Source organism: Uranotaenia lowii, chromosome 3, assembly GCF_029784155.1.
Source record: "Uranotaenia lowii strain MFRU-FL chromosome 3, ASM2978415v1, whole genome shotgun sequence".
Lineage (NCBI taxonomy): Eukaryota > Metazoa > Arthropoda > Insecta > Diptera > Culicidae > Uranotaenia > Uranotaenia lowii.
Genome location: NC_073693.1, coordinates 29,380,396 through 29,400,713, shown reverse-complemented (window position 1 = coordinate 29,400,713; position 20,318 = coordinate 29,380,396). Strand labels below are relative to the sequence as shown.

Sequence of the window (20,318 nt, the reverse complement as noted above, 5' to 3'; positions counted from 1 at the left end):
AATAACAAATATAACAAAAATTACAAAAATTACAAAAATTACAAAAAATTACAAAAATTACAAAAATTACCAAAATTACAGAAATTACAAAAATAACAAATATAACAAAAATTACAAAAATTACAAAAATTACAAAAAATTACAAAAATTACAAAAATTACGAATATTACAAAAATTACAAAAATTACAAAAGTTACAAAAATTACGAAAATTACAAAATGACAAAAATGTAAAAAATAACAAAAATTACAAAACTTACAGAAAATACAACAATTACAAAAATTTAAAAAATTACAAAAATTACAAAAATTACAAAAATTACAAACATTACAAATATTACAAAAATTACAAAAATTACAAAAATTACAAAAATTACAAAAATTACAAAAATTACAAAAATTACAAAAATTACAAAAATTACAAAAATTACAAAAATTACAAAAATTACAAAAATTACAAAAATTACAAAAATTACAAAAATTACAAAAATTACAAAAATTACAAAAATTACAAAAATTACAAAAATTACAAAAATTACGAAAATGACAAAAATGACAAACTGATTTTTGTCATTTTTGTCATTTTGGTCATTTTTGTCATTTTGGTCATTTTTGTCATTTTTGTTATTTTTGTTATTTTTGTCACATTTGTCATTTTTGTCATTTTTGTCATTTTTGTTATTTTTTTCATTTTTGTCATTTTTGTCATTTTTGTCATTTTTGTTATTTTTGTCATTTTTGTCATTTTTGTCATTTTTGTCATTTTTGTCATTTTTGTCATTTTTGTTATTTTTGTCATTTTTGTCATTTTTGTCATTTTTGTCATTTTTGTCATTTTTATCATTTTGTATTTATTATGATTTTAAGTCTTTTTTGTCATTTTTGTCAGTTTTTTGAATGTTGTCAATATTGTCAATGTTGTCAATTTTGTTATTTTTGGCATTTTTGTCATTTTTTTCATTTTGTCATTTTTGTCATTTTTGTCATTTTTGTCAATTTTGTCAATTTGGTCAATCTTGTCTATTTTATCAATTTTGTCAATTTGGCAATGTTGTCAATTTTGTCATTTTTGTCAATTTTGTCAATTTTGTCAATTTGGTAATGTTGTCAATTTTGTCGATTTCCTCGATTTTGTCAATTTTGACAATTTTGTCGATTATGTCAATTTTATCAATTTTGTCAGTTTTGTTACTTTTGTCAATTTTGTCTATTTGGTCAATTTTGTCAATGTTGTCGATTTTTTATGTTTTTGTCAACTTTGTCAATTTTGTCCATTTTGTGAATTTTTTTCAATTTGTCAATTTCGTCAGTGTTTTCTGTGTACACTGAGGTTTTTTTACGCTTTATTTCGTCCCGCGTAAAAAACCGCGTAAAAAACCGCGTTAATTTGAAAATCCGCGTTAATTCGAAAATCCGCGTAAAAAAACCACGTTTATTCGAAAATCCACGTAAAAAATCCGTTTTAATTAAAAAATTCGCGCAAAAAGCCCGTTACTAAAAAAAACGCGTAAGGACCATGATTATTTAAAAATTTGCGTACAATGATAGTTTATTTTTAAGATAAATAACAAAATCAATTAGATTTATAGAATAGTAGAATATAGTGAGGCTTATTTGACAGTGTTTAATTCAAATCGTATCATGTCTCAGGTCTCATGTTCCATGTCTCAGCTATCAGGTCTCATGTCTCAGGTCTCATGTCTCGTGTCTCAGGTCTCATGTCTCATGTCTCAGGTCTCAGGTCTCATGTCTCATGTCTCAGGTCTCATGTCTCATGTCTCATGGCTCATGTCTCATGTCTCAGGTCTCATGTCTCCTGTCATAGGTCTAATGTCTCATGTCTCATGTCTCATGTCTCAGGTCTCAGGTCTCAAGTCTCAGGTCTCAGGTCTCAGATCTCATGTATCACGTTCTTAGTCTCAGAGCTAAGATTTTCCGAACTACAAAAAGATTCCAAGTGTTTTCCTTTGAAAAAGTCTTAGAATATTTTCTCTGAAAAACCGCGTTAATTCTAAAATCCGCGTAAAAAAGCCGCGTAAAAAATACCATATAAAAAAAACCGCGTAAAAAAAACCTCAGTGTATTTATAATTGGACAATATGGCCATTTTAGAAAAAAAACCCTCATGTAAATATCAATGAATTTCAATAACTTTTGAAAAGAGCATAATGAATAAACTTTTTTTTTTCGACCAGATTTGTAATGTTTTCAAGAAGCTTCGATTTTTCCCACGTAAAGTTACTGATTTTTAACCATAGTTTATCGGCGCTGTCGGTGAAAAGTTATGTTCTATTAGGTAAAATCATTTCAAAATTATGAAATATTATAGCTGAATAGAAAGGTAGAAGAAATGAACGATGGTGAAAATAAGCAAATAGAATTTTATTTAGAAGCATTAATTTTCATTAATCAGAAATAAGAATGTTATTGAATCAAATATTGAAAATCAGTGACGTGCTGTTTTTAAAAGAAATCTCATGTATGTAATGTATTTTTTATGTTGTAAATAAATAAAATAAATAAAAATTTTCAGTAAAAAGAACTGTGAAATGAAAATTTACAATTGAAAAATGCCACCTTCTTATCTCACCATGGTTGTTAAATTTATTCATCATTGAACCAAATTTTGTGTATCTCAAGACAAAATCTCAGCCGATATTCCCATAGCCTTCGGCTTTGCTGCGATGCCCTGTGATTAAATATTCAAAGTCAAAGTCCAAGTAATAAATGATAAGCCGTAAACTATAAAACGGTCACGTTCGATGGCCGTTGTTGCGTTTCAAGGAATGGGATGGAAAAAGATGGGGGCGATCTAAACTTAGCCCATGAAAATGAATTAAAGATGGGCATTCGGTAGGGAGGGTATCAATCGAAACCAGAAGCTGGGATGGCCCCGCAGGTTTGGTGAAGCGAAAATGAAATACCCAATCTATTTTATGACGGTTCGGTGCACAACCAGAGCTATTTTACAAGCCATTTTTAGGATCGTTTCTGTGATTTTCTAGAGCTTTGAAGACTTTTTCGGCAGAATTGTTTTTCGATCGATCAACCCAGTTCCAGAAGGACCTGATTTGCTAATTCTCTTGGAATGAATATCAAAAGTTTTCAATTTTTCAGAAAGAGTCCAATGTGTATATTGAGGTGTAGAAGTTGGAGGTCTTCGAATGAAATTGTACAACCTTGAACCTTTCGTAGGTTCTACCAGGGAGAAACTTACACGGACAAAACGTACCAGAAAACTTATTCTCGTTTTATGACACCTAAACCCAGCAACATTTTTTCCACCTCTCCTGACGACAAGACATTGATATACTTGGGACAAGTAGAAGTAGCAACACACAGTAGTATCAAGTTGTAGTAGGAAGTAGTAGTGAAAATAGAGTAACATCCCTGAAGGTTCAGCAGGGCGGAAAGACGAAAAACTACTAAAGAATGTATAGCCGCCAGGCTCTGTTTGGGACACATTCACTGAAGAAGCGAGGTAAGCAAACAGAAAAGAAAGAATGTGGGCTACATTTTGCCTGATAGATTTGGATTACCGTTCTTTGGAAGATATACATACCTACTTACGTAGCAATAGCATGGACAAATATGGAATGGGAAACCAAATTCCTTTGGCTTTGGGACGTCACCCGAGGGCATGAATAATGAAGGTATAACCATACAAAGTTGACAACCAACGCATAAAGATAAAACCTAAGCAAATAATGGAAAAAGCCAATTTTCCTTCCGAGCCATATTTTTGGAAAAAAAATTAACTCTTACGTTGAATTTACATGAGTTAAAACAATAAAGCTGTGCTAAAAATTACCCATGAGTCAATCAAAAATGCTTACTGAAGAAGATAGTAAGGGGCGGTCGTTTAGCCTGATGGCTATTATGTCTTGTTTGTAATCGGACGATCGGGGATCAAATCCCGCCACTTCTCCAACTAGGATAAGAAAATTATGTAAGTCCACTGTCGTTAAAATGAAACACACACAACGAAGAAGTTCACGTTTTTCCTAGGTGCGTGCAAAGCATATATGGGCTAATTTTGACTAATTTTGGAACGCTTTTTGGAAATTTAATTAAGTTTTTTTTCTATCATCTCTTGTTTTCGAGATAACTTTGAAAAAAAAAAATCGATAAAAGTTCATTAAATAAATTTGTTTTACCTTTTTGACAAAGCTTCAAAACATAATCAATATTTTAAAAATAAACGTTTTAACACAATGATCAACTTTTCAGAAAACTGTGAGTAAATTAGTTTCTGAGAAAGTAAATTGTTGAAGTTTTCTATTTTTTATTTTTTTACAAATCTGCAATACACGGGAATTCGGATGAAATATTTAACAAAATTTAAGCTAAATTGAATCTTTGATATTTGAAAACCCCCATTTAATACACTTGACAGTGAATTGTAGCCTTTCTTACAACCTGTAAATTATATTTGGATACATATGACAGAAAGTAATAAACAAATTTAAGATTAATAAATTCTGAATTATGATCAAAAAATTTCGAACGCAGTAAAATTGTTTAAAGGATTAAAGTATTTTGAAATAATTATTATTTTCATTTAGAAAACATTATGAGCAACTAATTTTTAAATTGAGTCCATTTTGTTAATTTTGACAGTTTGATCAATTAAGTCATTTTTTGTCATTTTTATCAATTTTGTCTTTTTGTCAATTTTGTAAATTTTGATAGTTTTGTCAATTTAATCAATTTCGAATTTTTTTTCATTTTGTAATTTTGTCAATTTTGGCAATTTTGTCAATTTTAGCAATTTTGTCATATTTGTCATTTTGTCAATTTTGTCAAATTTGTTATTTTGTCAATTTTGTCATTTTTGTCATTTTTCTCATTTCCGGTATTTTTGTCATTTCTGTAATTTTTGTCAAATTTGTCAATTTTTTCATTTTGGTCTTTTTATTTGTCATTTTTGTTGTCATTTTTATCATTTTTGTCATTTTTGTCATTTTTGTCATTATGTCATTTTGTCATTTTTGTCATTTTTGTCGTTTTGATATTTTTGTCATTTTTGCCATTTTTGTCATTTTTGTGAATTTTGTCATTTTTTTATTTTTTGTCATTTTTGTCAATTTTGTCAATTTTGTCAATTTTGTCAATTTTGTCAATTTTGTCAATTTTGTCAATTTTGTCAATTTTGTCAATTTTGTCAATTTTGTCAATTTTGTCAATTTTGTCATTTTTGTCAATTTTGTCATTTTTGTCAATTTTGTCATTTTTGTCATTTTTGACATTTTCGTCAATTTTGTCATTTTTGTCATTGTCGATTTTGTCAGTTATGTGAATTTTGTTAATTTTTGCAGTTTTTCTCAATTGGGTCAGTTTTTTTTCAATTTTATCAATTTTGTAATTTTTGTCAATTTTGTCACGTTCGTCAATTTTGTCATTTTTGTCATTTTTGTCATTTTTGTCATTTTTGTCATTTTTGTCATTTTTATCATTTTTGTAATTTTTATAATTTTGTCATTTTTGTCATTTTTGTCAATTGAGTCATTTTTGTCATTTTTGTCATATTTTCCATTCTTGTCATTGTCAATTTTGTCAGTTTTGTGAATTTTGTCAATTTTTTCAGTTTTCCAACTGTATCATTTTTGTCAATTTTATCATTTTTTTTTTCAATTTTGTTAATTTCGTCAATATTCCATATTTTGTCAATTTTTTAAATTTTGTAAATTTTGTCAATTTTGTCGAATTTGACATTTTTGTCATTTTTGTCATTTTTTTCATTATTGTCATTTTTGTCATTTTTGTCACTTTTGTCAATATCATGATTTTTGTCATTTTTGTTATTTTACTAATTTTTGTCATTTTTGTCATTTTTGTCGTTTTTGTCATTTTTGTCATTTTTGACATTTTGGTCATTTTTGTCATTTTTGTCATTTTTGTCGTTTTTGTCATTTTTGTCATTTTTGTAATTTTGTCATTTTTGTCATTTTTGTCATTTTTCTCATTTTTGTTATTTTTTAAATTTCGTCAATTTTGTCATTTTTGTCATTTTTGTCATTTTTCTCATTTTTGTATTTTTTGTATTTTTTTTAATTTCGTCAATTTTGTCAATTTTGTAAATTTAATCCATTTTGTAAATTTGGTCAACTTTGTCAATTTTATGAATTTCGTCAATTTTGCAAATTTGGTAATTTTTGTCCTTTTTACATTTTTGTCATTTTTTAAATTTTTGTCATTTTGTCTGTTTTTGTCATTTTTGTCATTGTCAATTTTGTCAGTTTATTGAAGTTTGTCAATTTTGTCAGTTTTTTTCAATTTTGTCAGTTTTGTCAATTTTATCGATTTTGAAAATTTTATTATTTTTATAAATTTTGTTATTTTTGTCAATTTTGTCATTTTTGTCCATTTTGTCAATATTTCAATTCTATCAATTTTTTAATTTTTTTTCATTTTTGCCATTTTTGTAATTTTTTGTCATTTTGGTAATGTTTGTCATTTGTCTCACTATTGTCTTTTTTGTCGTTTTTTCATTTCTGTCATTTTTGTCATTTCTGTGAATTTTGTCAATTTTGTTAATTTTGTCAATTTTGTCAATTTTTTCAGTTTTGTCAAATTTGTCAATTTTGTCAGTCATTTTTTTTAAATTTGTCATTTTTTTTTCAATTTTGGCAATTTCGTCATTTTTGTCATTTTTTTCATTTTTATTATTTTTGTCATTTTTGTCATTTTTGTCATTTTTGTCATTTTTGTCATTGTTGTCAATTTTGTAAATTTTGTCAATATTGTCAATTTGGTCAATTTTGTATATTTTGTCAATTTATCAATTTTGTCAAATTTGTCAATTTCGTCAATTTTGTCAATTTTGTCAATTTCGTCAATTTGGTCAATTTGGTCAATTTTGTATATTTTGTCAATTTATCAATTTTGTCAAATTTGTCAATTTCGTCAATTTGGCAATTTTGTCAATTTTGTCAATTTTGTCAATTTCGTCATTTTTTCAATTTTGTCAATTTTTTAAATGGTGTCAATTTAGTCAGTTTTGTCAATTTTTCAATTTTGTCAATTTTTTCATCTTTGTCAATTTAGTATATTTAGGCAATTTTGTAATTTTTTTCAATTTTGTTATTTTTGTCATTTTTATCTTTTTTGTCATTTTTTTCATTTTCCTCATTTTTCTCATTTTTGTCCTTTTTGTCCTTTTTGTCATTTTTGTTACTTTTGTCATTTTTGTCAATTTTATTCTTTTTGTTTTTTTCATCTTTTTTGGCAATTTGGTTATTTTTGCCGTTTCTGTCTTTTTTGTCAATTTTGTCATTTTTGTCATTTTTGTTAATTTTGTCATTTTTTTCATTTTTGTTATTTTTTGTCATTTTTGAAATTTTTCCCAATTTTGTAATTTTTGACAATTTTGACAATTTTGTCAATTTTGTCAATTTTGTCAATTTTATCAATTTTGTCAATTTTGTCAATTTTGTCAATTTTGTCAATTTTGTGAATTTTGTCAATTTTATCAGTTTTGTCAATTCTGTCAATTTCGTCAATTTTGGCAATTTAGTATATTTTGGCAATTTTTTCATCTTTGTCAATTTAGTATATTTTGTCAATTTTGTCATTCTTTTAATTTATCATTTTTTTCAATTTTGTAATTTTTGTAATTTTTGTAATTTTTATCATTTTTGTCATTTTTGTCATTTTTGTCAATTTTGTCATTTTTGTCAATTTTGGCAATTTAGTATATTTTGGCAATTTTTTCATCGTTGTCAACTTAGTATATTTTGGCAATTTTGTCATTTTTCTAATTTGTCATTTTTTTCAATTTTGTAATTTTTGTAATTTTTGTAATTTTTGTCATCTTTGTCGCTTTTGTCATTTTTGTCTATTTCATCTTTTTTGACAATTTGGTTATTTTTGTCATTTCTGTCTTTTTTGTCAATTTTGTCATTTTTGTTAATTTTGTCATTTTTGTCATTTTTTGTCATTTTTTGTCATTTTTGTCATTTTTGTCATTTTTATCATTTTTGTAATTTGTGTAATTTTTGACAATTTTGACAATTTTGACAATTTTGACAATTTTGACAATTTTGACAATTTTGACAATTTTGTCAATTTTGTCAATTTGGTCAAGTTTGTCGATTTTGTCAATTTTGTCAATTCTATCAATTTTGTCAATTTTGTCATTTTGATAAATTTTTTCAATTTTTGTTTATTTTGTCAATTTTGTTATATTTTTCAATTATGTCAGTTTAGTATATTTTGTCAATTTTGTCAATTTTATCATTTTTGTAATTTTTGTCAATTTTATTAGTTTTGTGAATTTCGAAGATTTTGTCAATTTTGTCAATTTTATTCAATTTTGTCAATTTTCTCAATTGTATTAAATTTTTCCAATTTTGTCAGTTTTGTTATTTCTGTCAGTTTTGTCATTCTTGTCAATTTGGTCAATTTTGTTAATGTGGTCAATTTTGTCAGTTCTGTCAATTTTGTCAATTTTGTCAATTTTGTCAGTCTTGTCAATTCGGTCAATTTTGTCAATTTATCAATTTTGTCAAAAATGACATGAGGAGCTTATCTGCTTTTGATGTTCCCAAATGCTCTAAACTTTACTATGGAGGACTTGGTAGCGCTACTCTTTGGTTATTATCTTCCATTGGCTTCAGCAAGTGACTCTTCGATTGACTCTAGACTCTAGAGTGTCCATCTCCCGGCCATTTTAGCTTTCTCGGGAATCGGGAAATCTGACGATCCTTTTCCCGGGAATTCCCGGGATCCGAGAATCGGGAAGAATTGAAAATTGGGATTTTAATACTCTACTGGTTACGAAACCTTCTCTATATGTTTTTTTTTAGATAAAAGTGTTGCAAAACACTGCAAAACATTTCAAACTTTTTTAATGCATCAAAAATTGAATTTAATTTAATTTAATTCAATTACCTATAAAAATCGAGACCCAAAAACTAAGAACTTAAAACGACAAACATGACAGTTTAGTTTAGTTTAGTTTAGTTAGGTTAGTTTCTTTATTAAGTTTTATGTACAAACATTTACATTTTTGATTTTATACTCCACTGGTTATACCGTTTTAGGAGTATATCCTAAAATTGCAGATTCTTGATGCAAAAATTTAAAATAATTGAGAAAGATTTTTCACTATTGACAGAAATGGGTTAGCTAGACTTCAGGTTAGTCATCAATTGATTTAAATTTTCAGATCTTATGTTTCATTTTTTATGTCATTGGAAATTGCATTTAGTAAAAGTGAGCCCATCGTCTATCGAGGTCATATTTTTTATCATCTTGATTTGTGAATGCTGGATATTGCTAGCAAAGGGATACGTTTTTTAAAGTTACCATTTCTATGATATTAACTATAAACATTTTATTTTCAAAGTATTTTGTTTTTATTTTCATTCTTTTATAATTTGAAAAGAAAAACCATCTGTTTGTCAAGATAAAAATCATTCTAATTATGCAGCCCTGTTTAGCAAAAACGCCGATAACAAAGGTTACAAAATTTTACAACAAAACACACAAATACACAGACATTGTTAGAATTCGTCGAGTTGATTCAATAGGTACCTATAAAGGTATATCTTAGACACCCATAATTTATGATCTCCCAAATCGACCGATAGCTAAACCTCTTTGTAAGAAAGGCAAAACTTAAACAAAGTTGTTAAATGAATTAAAATCATCAACATTAACTACTCAATGACTTTTTGGAATGATGTCAGGAAAAGTTGTAATCCAATTTATATATTCTAATGTAATCTAATTTTTTAAAATTGTAGAATTTTTTTAAAGCGTTTCCAGGTCTAGGCAAAACCTGAATCCTTAATTGAATAAAGGAAAATAAATTGATTCAAAATCAACAGGTTTGCATTTAGCTTAATTAATTTATCAATTATCAAAGATCGATTTTTCCCAAAGCTGATCAATTTTCAAATTTCCTCACACCATATCACCAAAACTAGAAGTGATAGACAAAATCCAACGAACGTTTTGAATTCAGGCTGTCAAGATCTTCCAGAATCAGTTGTTGAAACAGAGGCACCAAAAATGTTGTTCCCCTGTGAAATACTTCCACTTTATTCAGTGTTCACATTTTTCGTCCACTGTTCACCACAAGTGTTGCGTGCGAAAAATAGTTAAGCTACCGGGGTGGCCCCTTAATGGATAAACCATGCTGGGCTGTTGTTTTTTTTTTCAACTGGGCAATATTTTCGGTCTGTTTATTATGATTCATCTACTGAAAAGGGCCATAAAGATATGGTTATATTTATGGCGGTCCACTCTCTGTATGGATGGTCGCTAATCGTTTGTTATTCCATCAGGATAATTAGGAAGAGATTCACATTTCCATAAGCGAGAGATGATTAAAAATAGCACTTCTAGCTTTGATAGGTTTCATTCATATGTACATAAAGATCGATACAGCTCACATCGAAACAAAAGATACAGGATGAGTCGAGTCAGATAGATTAATACACATATATAAGTTGAAGAGAACATCAATGGGATCTCTGTTATCCGAGAATGGTATGAGGAAGGATGCTGTGTTGTTGTTTTTCTTGTTGTTGTTATTGTGTTTCATTGCTTTTGTGTCCTGTTTTGGAAGGATGAATTTCACGAGCAGAGAACACTGAATGACGCCGTAGGAATTTCCATTGTGTTGGCAAAAATTTCCACTATCCGCATCATTGAGCTCGCCCTCCCACATATGGAAAGTCAAATCTCGAACGCTTATCCCGGAAATTCGGATGCACTTGTTGTTAAACCTCCTAGAGGAGACTCCACAGGTAAACTCTCAAACCAAATTGGGAAGCCTCGAAACCACACACTCCACACCGAAACAAATTCCCTCTAAACCGAAATCACATCCAATCGATTTTCACTATCCATTCACAAAAATTTGTTAGGTAACATCACACGCAGGGAAAAGTTATGCAGATCTCCGCCCTGATGTAGGCAACACGACGTACACACGACTAACTTTCCACTCCCGACGAGTGGGCTCTCCCGAGGGAATCTCACGCTGCTTGCTTCCCTATCCGGCTGTATTCCTTAACAACACAGTAATGGCCGAAACCCGTGATTGTGCACTGTTCCACATCAACCCACTCCTGGTAGTCAACCTCAAGAGAAAATAGAGTAGAAAACCGTGGAAAAGTTGGAAAATCCGCACGCCACAAACTCGCGCACTCACAGAACAAGGACGACGACCATCCGGTTACTTTCACTGCCAAAGCTCAACTCGGGTGTCGATTTGATGGTCGGTGGTCGTGGAAGCAATGCTACGGATTTTTCGCCGAAGTTTTCCCAACTCCACCGATGAGCTACCGTTCGGGTTGGTTTCCGTTCTCGGTACTCATTCTCGGTGCTCAGAGAGAGGAAGGATTTCCACCAGGGATGCCAGAATTCTTAGAAGGACAATCCATTAACATTGACATTTGCACCTCAAATTCGTATAGGTACAGTTAAACAAAATATAGTATCTATTTCTTATTTTATCTGTGTTTGTTAAACTTAAATAAAGCGGAGATTGCAGGTTCAAGTCCTGTCGCTGAGCCGTTGTATCTTTTTCAAAAAATTCATGATATTTACGGCTTATGTTCTTTCGTTCTTTGATAGCTTATGTTTCTTTAATTCTTTCCGTCATCTACGAAAATGTGATTTTCTAACCAAAATCAACTTTCAAAGTGAATATAGAGAAAATATTATAGAATTTAAAATATTTCTGGATTCTATAGACAGTTTAGAAAAAAATATGCAATGAAATTCATTTATTAACTAGATTGTTGATTGAAATTAACATAAATGGCGCAATTTTTCTCAAAAACTTTTATTCATGATTTAAGATAAAAATTCAGAAAACCGTAATCTATCGTAGAATCCAATTTATTTTCCTTAATAAAAAAAAATTAAATTCTCATACGAGATCTTAAATACCAGCAAATAGTAATAACTTTTGGAAAGGTAAAAAATTGAGATGTACCGAATATTCGGCGCCGAATACCGCCAAAAAACCGTTAAGCCGAATATTCGGCTCACCGAATAGTTGAGCTGAGCTAAGTATTCGGCCAAAAAGGGCGAATATTTATTATTTGAAATTTATACAAAAACAGACATCTCAAATTTTTCAACTTATGTTGGATCATTTATTAAACATCCAAAGGTAATGTTGAAAAACCTTCAAAATCATCAAAAACTTATGGTTTTAGTTAAACATTTTAGATGTATCCATGCATTTTTCACTGTAGATAGCTTTATACTTTTATTATCGTTTATTCCAGATTTTCTTGATATATAAAGGCTTGCCCATAACCAAATAAAGAATTCGAGAAAAGTAAAATCTGACCGAATTGGCCACATATTTTTTTAAACTTTCCGGATTTTCACCGTGTTTTTTCAGAGTTTTTGGCTAAATCGAATAAAAAAAACAAATATTTCTTTGAAAATTTTGAAATCGTCTGTTACAGAACGATGTTTTAGAGTAAATTTATTCGTTATATAAAATTTGAACACTGCCTTTGGAATTCGACGAAAACTTTAATTTTCAAGTAATTTTATTTCTTTTTCCTCTTATATGTTTGAGAATAATGCCTAGTCTCTGTCCAGATTTTTCATTTTTTACAGGTTTTTTCAAAAAATCGATCAACCCAGCCGTGTGGATACGTGTCGTAGAGAGTATTGTATGCTCAAGGTTAAAGTTCATCGTTCTTTTTGGCAACTATTTCGATGACATCTAGCAAAATCTTTACATTCATTTAATTCGATATAAAAAAGCAATGTTTTGCCTCAGATTTCACCGGAATTCAAACTCATTTGTGATGAACGTCTAAGAAACGACAATTCATCTGATGTCCTTTCAGCTGATGACATTTTGAAAATCAAAGAGACCTCTGCTTAAAAAAGACCTGATACATCTTGTTAGAAAATAATCGACTTGAAAACAGAAGATATAGAAGTTTTACTATTGAAAACTCAACAGAATATTCGACCGAATATTCGTTTGGCCGAATAGTTGAAAAGGTCAATATTCGGTATTCGGCCGTTCGTCGAATACCACTATTCGGTACTTCTCAAAAAAATGTTAATGTAAATGTAAATGTAAATGTAAAAAATGACTAGCGTGTAATATTTTCCTGTGCATTATGTTATAACAGTCTCATGCAGCTCAAAACATTAAGATTGGGGTATTAAATATGCATTTTATTTTGAGATACGGCGTTATTTCGCAAATTAATAAGCTATTTCTGAACCTTTGTTGACAAATCGATAACTTAAAACAATCTTTTAGATTGACTTGAAATATGCCTCACACATCAAAGAAAGAGATAACCTTAAGAACGAGAATTTCAAAAATGATATGAATACCTAATAAGAAAAATAACAAATATAACAAAAATTAAACAAGTGACAAATGTATTGCGTTTTCGTTTTCTCCACTGGCATGGGGGGATTTTCGAATTTAGCTAGAAATTATAAGAATACCAGAAATGCGCAATAAAAACAAAAATATTTATTTTTTAAAACCATTTTAGCCATCAAAAAAACTCTAAAAAATTGAATATTTTTCTGGTATTTTTTCTGATTTTTCTGATTCCGGTATGTCAATAATAAATTACCGTAAACTGGTGAAACATTGATCACTTTTTTAGTTCATTTTCGAATATTTTGGAAGGGGTTGCTTTTTTGTAATACTAATACTGTAATAATAATTTTTTTTAAATACTTACAGAAGTAAGGAGTATAAAGCATGATCATCAATAGAAGAAATTTCAAACGTTTCTTAATAGATTTTGGCCTCAAGAACAAATTAAATTTTACCTTCATGCAATTCCCTAGGTCCTCCCACTGTTGCTATGTACTTTTTTTTTATTGAAACTTAACCATTAGATAGGGTTTTTGGCCATTTGTTCTATACAAGCTTATTCTTAGAAAATGTCCGTTTTTTTTAATATCCAAAAGTATCATAGAATGGCACATAAAAATAACTCTAAAACTCATTTTATCAGGATAGGTGTTTGTTTGTGAGTCTTCGAAAAAAAACAGATATTTTAAAATTTTAAAACTACATTTTAAGAAATATAAAAAATCTCCAACTACAAACCAAATACCTATAGCTTTCAAACGTAGAAATCAGTTTTCAGATATTTTAATTCCATACTTAGTTAATGATGGTTATCTGCAAAAATTTCATGTTGATCAAAGTTATCCCGGTGATCAAAGTTCCCCCAGTTTACGGTACTCAAAATTATGTTCATTATTCTGAACTAGAAATTTGGTTGAAAAAAAATTTCAGGCAGTCCAGTTTTCAAATATTTCCGAAACACTAGAAAACTAATATGAATAAAACTTTCGAATATATGTAGCCGTAAACTGTCCGATCCGGTGCAAGCGTGTCGCTTATGCGCCACCCTTAAAAGGGACGACACACCAAGATTAATTTGCCCGGCTGAGACTCTCCACAAGGCGAGTCCTTATAGCTCTTCCAAAAGGTCAGAAGGATCGAGACAGTTTGACTTGCCAAAACCAGCAACCGATGAACTCGAGGTTAACTCGGCCAACTCTCAAAAATATTCAAAACCCTGAAACTTTACTTAAAAACCTCCCAGTAGAAATCACTCATACCTGAGAAATAATCATCATTGGTCCACGAAACTACTCATCACCAGATGGCGGCAGCGAGTGGAAGTTGCCAGAGCTAAAGATTCAAACATTTGAATTGAAAGTGGACACGTTTCGCGAAGTGATGGAATTCCAAATCATCAAATTAAAACTCTTAGGTAGGTTTGACGATAATAGTTTGGTATCTTGTATTCAAAAAATAAACATTTTAATTTTGGAGTGATATCAACAGTTTTTCATTTTGCTAGTTCATTTTGGTAAGTATAATGTAATGTAGATGGATTTATTCGTAGCGCTAAGATACTTCTTCTTATTTACATTTTATTTCTAGCTAGCCTACCAGTGCGTGCGATTCTCTCTAACTATCTCTACCGTGCAGTGCTCTACTCAGCCAATCAGGAACGATGATGGATAGCTGCTCCCGCTGGAGTTTACGTGGTCATCCGTAACTCGTGAAACGAATGCATTCGAATTTTAGTAATAAAGGTTTTCGATCATGATCATGGTAATTCTGTTCGGTCTTCGGCCGAAGTAAAATTCAGGACTATATATATAGATTTCTAATGTGACACAATTTATGGGTCAAAAGGATTTACAAACAGCAGTTTTGGGCGTCATTGGCCTCGCCAAGATTAATGCAGGGAATTCATTAATATTTCGGATAAATCATAGAATTCGCGGAAGCGATTAAAATTGTTGAGATCGCATTCCGAGCGAAACAATTTCACTGCAATAATTGCGTTCTTTGCGGACGCTCTCTATGGGAGGGAAAGGCAAATACAAAATCATCACAATTGTTTCGACTCACCATGTGCTCTGCGAGAATCATACCTTCTACCGCTCGGCTCGATCGACTGGATGGAGCGGATGACGTCACGGCTGCGATGACGGGCGATGATGACGATGCGGCTTCTCGTTCAGTGGTGATACTGCTGCGGTTCCTTCGCTCCTGGTTGAGCGGAGTTGAATTTCGATGATGCGATGGTCCTTCCCCGTGTTGGTGGTCACTTCCGGATTTCCCTCTCGGGCGCAACATAAGACCCTCTTGTAGAACAGAGGTTCAGGGTACTGGGTTCGACCTCGAACCGGAACGTGACGGAACCACGCGGACGGTTTCCGATGTGGGCAGGCTGATGTTTCGGAAATTGGGTAACCGAGCTTAGGTTAGCGGGTCGCTCGGCTTCGGCGTCTTGCCGAAGAAATCTGGATGCGTGTTAACGGCGTGTTCTGAAGCTGCTGCGAACAAATAATGTGCCTTACGGCAACGGGGTTAGCACTGACACGGGCACGGTATAACGCACGTCTTTACCTGGCCTAATTTCGATAAGCACGCACTTTGACCTATCATTAATTGGTGTAGCCTAAAGCGATGGGCTACACAAGAAAAAGAATATTAATTTTCAGTTTTGAAATCCAATCACTATCATCTCATGTACCTTTTCTGAAGGAAAGGTAAAACTCGATACGCGGTCAAAAAGGCGCACTTCCACGCACATTCACTACCCAGATCAAAGTGATTTGTGGAGTGCAGCCTCAGATCAGGGCAAGTGATCCCGGTCGTTGACCTAAGCAGGAAATACGTTTTTCCCGAGCGATCTTTAGAAAAACTTCGGGATTTTGGTTACTTAAGATCGTCGCTCGCTCATTGGTTGGATTCTGGATCTTGCCCTCTCAATCCATACCTTATGAAACATTAAAAGGAAACGGCTTGAGGTGAATAAGCCACGGATCTCAATCTTCGAACATAAGTTCGATGAAGACATCGAATCGAGCAGTTCCAATAGACTACATGAAGGCGCCAAACCGATACCTTGAATCGGTTTGTGGAGATCGAAATTTTCAAATGGTGCAACTGCTACATAACACCAGACTTGTTTCACGAAAATTTGGTTTCAGAAGGAAACCAAATTTTCGTGAGGGGAAAACCAATTGAAAATTTTACTAACTAATCAAATACTATGTACAAAATAAAAACTAGAACTATCCTAAATATTTACAAAATCCATTCATTCGAAAGGTTCACCATAAAAGGATGTAAACATTCACATCTTGACTTTTCTCTTAAGCTATTTGGCTTTCTTGGTTTCACAATCATTTCACATTACACATGAATCTCATTCACTGAGAATCCAAACCCAAATACTTCATTACTATGGTCCATTGGCTCTGAAAACTTCAAACAATTTTGAAACACATAATTTCGCACCAATCTCCCATCTAGCGTAATGATTATTCTTCATATATTTAACCCCAAAACAGGTAATTCCGTAAATCAACCCCAATCAATTGTTTGGGAAAAAATTCTTTACAGAATATACCGCAGATCACTTTCCTAAGTGATTAACTAAAACTCCTACTTAAACGGAAATCTTCCTGATTTCGACTGTAAACCCAGTTTTACAACTGGTCAAAGAAGTCGAATCTGGTAAAAGAAATCCCACTTGAACATCATACCGTTCAATGTTTTAATCCCGAACCAAAATTTCGGTTAAACGAACACTTCCGCAGTGAACATACTTGAGAACCTCAATCTTTTAATTGAGAAATTTGCATCGAAAAACTTTCGATTAATATCATACGCAACTGAATATGCGTACCGCATACCCTTAATCCCAACAGCTAAAATCTCCAAAACACAAAAACCAAGTTGGCCGCACGGCCGCGAGAAACGTCAGGTAGTGAATGTAAACAAACGAAAATTGTTGAAAATTTTTGTGTCTTTCAAAATTTTCACGAAATTATTGTTTTAATCTGCTAATTTGTGCCGGAAATGTTCTTAACATTTGAAAAACGTAAGCGGGTGTATTTTGACGATGAATTAGCGGTGAGTAATTGATTATTTATTGGTTTATTTCAGTGGACAAAAACACCAACGTTGGCTCTCTGGAATTATGATGGAAACGCGAAATCTGCTGAACCACTGCTGCGCTGGCTCGACGACTGGACATCTTCCCGAAGCGACCCTCTTGAAGAACGATCCGGACTGACTGCTAAGGAAACAGCTATCGATCCAAAGGTAAGTTTTATGAACATTTTGTAATCTTTTCCCTTTGTTTTTTTAGGTGCAGCGGCTAGCGACGGTACTGTTCCTGCGTGCGAAACAGAGAATCGTGAGTGACGATTTTTGTTCCGGGATGCTGTTGTTCGAACTTTGACTTGACCTCTGAGCGAAAATTTCCTGGTGCTGCTGCTTACTATGTTGGGTATCCGAAGGTACTTCGAGAAAGTCGAAAACGATTCCTAATGAATCTGGAATTTTGCCTCAGATGTTCATTCTCACACCCGGAAAGCAATTGTTGCTTCGAACGGAAGCTATCAGCGATGTTTTTTTCCTTCTCTCTGAGTGTCATCCCTGGATGATCATTCAGTGTTACTTCGCACTGCAACCTCACCGAAGGCTCGCAAAGCTGGAAACCAATCTTAGAGCGTCCAAGCTTGTAGCTTGAATTTTACGCCATGGCGGAACGGGATCATACCTGAATGTCAGAAATCCGGAAACAAAAAATCGCTATGCATCTTCAGGCAGATCTGATTGTTCTTGACGCGAGCTGCAAGGCTGGAATTATTGTTGGCCTCCACCCCTCAACGAACTTATTTCAATGGCCTTCTTGAAGACAGCTCCGGATTTGACCCAAGGAAACTGCTATCGTTCCAAAGGTAAGGCTAGAGAACTAATTTTAATTTTCTTCTTTTTTTTTTTTTTTAGGTAAAACAAGACGACCTTGCCGGATGAATCAACGAAGTTTCCGGTTCTTGATGATGCCACCTGATGGAAGCTGGTCGGTTCCCGGATCGTTTTCCCTACGAACAAGAGACGTCCTGCTAATCGGTTCGATAGGTGACTCGGAAACAATATTTGACTCCCCCTTCCGTGTTACGACTTGGTACCAATCCAACTGGCGAACGGCACCAGTAACGTTTCGCGCTCAATTACTCTTCACCGAAGCAATCCAAGATCCATACTAATTTCCCGATAAAACCACTTTCCAATCAGCCTCCCTTGGTACTGTTTTCGAATGGGAACCGTTTCAATCCGTAAACTACGACACAATGGGGTGATGGAATCTTGTCGGTTTCCGAGTTGCCGACACTGCGCTCACGCTGACTGTCGGAAAGCAAAGAAAACGCTGTGCTTTTTTCACCGTGCAGGTACGGTTGTCTTCGGACGGAATCACGGAAGTCTGGAGCCGGCAATTCGACGAGGATATGGAACTTTTACGTCCCGATTGCCTCTACCTGGACCCAAACTGGCTGTCAGATAGCCGAAGACTAAAATGCTCTGTGCATTTTCACGTGGTCAACTCCACGTTAATACCGAACCTTAAAACAACAAAATTATCTAAAAATCTAAATATTCAACCAAATTCAAAATAATATATAAAAAAAATAAAACAACTACAAACTAATATATACAAGTTAAATCTTCCACCTAGTTACGTAAGGTACTCGATGTTAGATCTAAGGACCAATTGTAATTCTAGAATATAAGGGAAGAAAAATTCTGTAAGTGGGAAAATCAAACCACATTAATTTTAATATTAACATTAGGTTAAGATTGTGAACTATTGCTAACATTACTAAAAAAAAATAGAACTATTGAGAAAAAATGAGAAAGGTGATGATAAATTAGGTTCCGGTTAGGGAAATTATGCGTAATGCAAGCTTTGCCACCTATTTCTCATTTCCAACCTTTTTTTTTGTATAGGGCCGTCGCGACCGGGTTTTTTTTTTTGTGTAGGTGCAAGTTTTTTTTTTTTTGTTAGGCGCGATCCCTTCTCCCACATTAAACGGTGTTTTGCGATTCCCAAAACTTCTTAGAACAAATTTTCAAAAAGTTGCAGCCAGCTCGATTAACTAGGGTTGCTCAACATCGTCTTTACGGACTTCTGAGTCTGAATGCGATCAGCGTCCGGGTTTCCCCACCGCCGGACTCCCGCTTTAACTTCCGAAATATCGTACTCCTCATCAACGTCATCGACTCCGAGTTTCTGGTTAGGTAGGTCATCGTTCTAACGGTGTACCGAAGAACTCGCTCTTACATTCTGGTCGAGGGGAAAGCAATTGGCTGATACTTTATGAAAAATGATTAAGTCGTCTTAGGACGTTAGCAAAAGCACTCGTTAGATAACCGATTGTAAGATCGTAAAGATATTTTAAGCCGCCAGTGCCGAAGCAAACTGGTGCATTGTCTGTTCTTTTACTAGAACTTCATAGCTAGAATATTTAGTTCTCTGAACTCAGGATAGTTCAAGAAGGATTTGCAAACTTTTTTAAAAATTTGCAATGAAAAACCCCCAATCTTTTTCCCTCTGGGGTCTCTAGATCGTAGCAGTGACTTCCGACTACACGTTTCACGACTGCCTGGATGTACTTCGGAGCTAGTTTCCCGCAATACCCTTTCCCCTTGTCCGACTGTTCGGTATTCTTCTTCAGGACCCTCTCCCCTTCCACATACGTAGCACAGTTCGCGTTAGACCTCAAGTTGTAGTACGATGAATGTTTCTCGTAGGCACGTTTCAGATTCTTGCGGACATCCTCAAACAACTTCTCTCTCTCTTCCGGTTGTAACAGGCTACTGCACGCGTTCGTGTCCCTCAGGTGCCGATATTCTTTCCCGTCTTCTACTTTATTCCGGCCGAACATCAGGAAATATGGAGAATAACGCGTGGCTTCGTGGACAGAATTTCGCACAGCGTTCGCGATCGTTTGGACGTTATTCGCCCACTCCTT

At 32.9% G+C, this 20,318-nt stretch overlaps 1 protein-coding gene across 10 annotated transcripts in view; it reads right to left on the bottom strand.

Annotated features, from left to right (window-relative positions):
* LOC129757834 (oxysterol-binding protein-related protein 2) overlaps positions 1-20,318 on the bottom strand; it is a 94,328-nt gene that overhangs the window by 55,781 nt on the left and 18,229 nt on the right. For 2 of the 10 annotated variants that reach the window (XM_055755153.1, XM_055755163.1), the window contains exon 1: positions 11,093-11,227. The exons of 2 other annotated variants lie outside the window; for them this stretch is intronic. The gene's annotated coding sequence lies outside the window, so the exon portion shown is untranslated. Of the gene's footprint in view, positions 1-10,723; positions 10,918-11,078; positions 11,241-20,318 lie in introns of those variants that run through there. 6 more of the 10 variants (XM_055755159.1, XM_055755156.1, XM_055755158.1 and 3 more) reach the window with 6 other exon arrangements.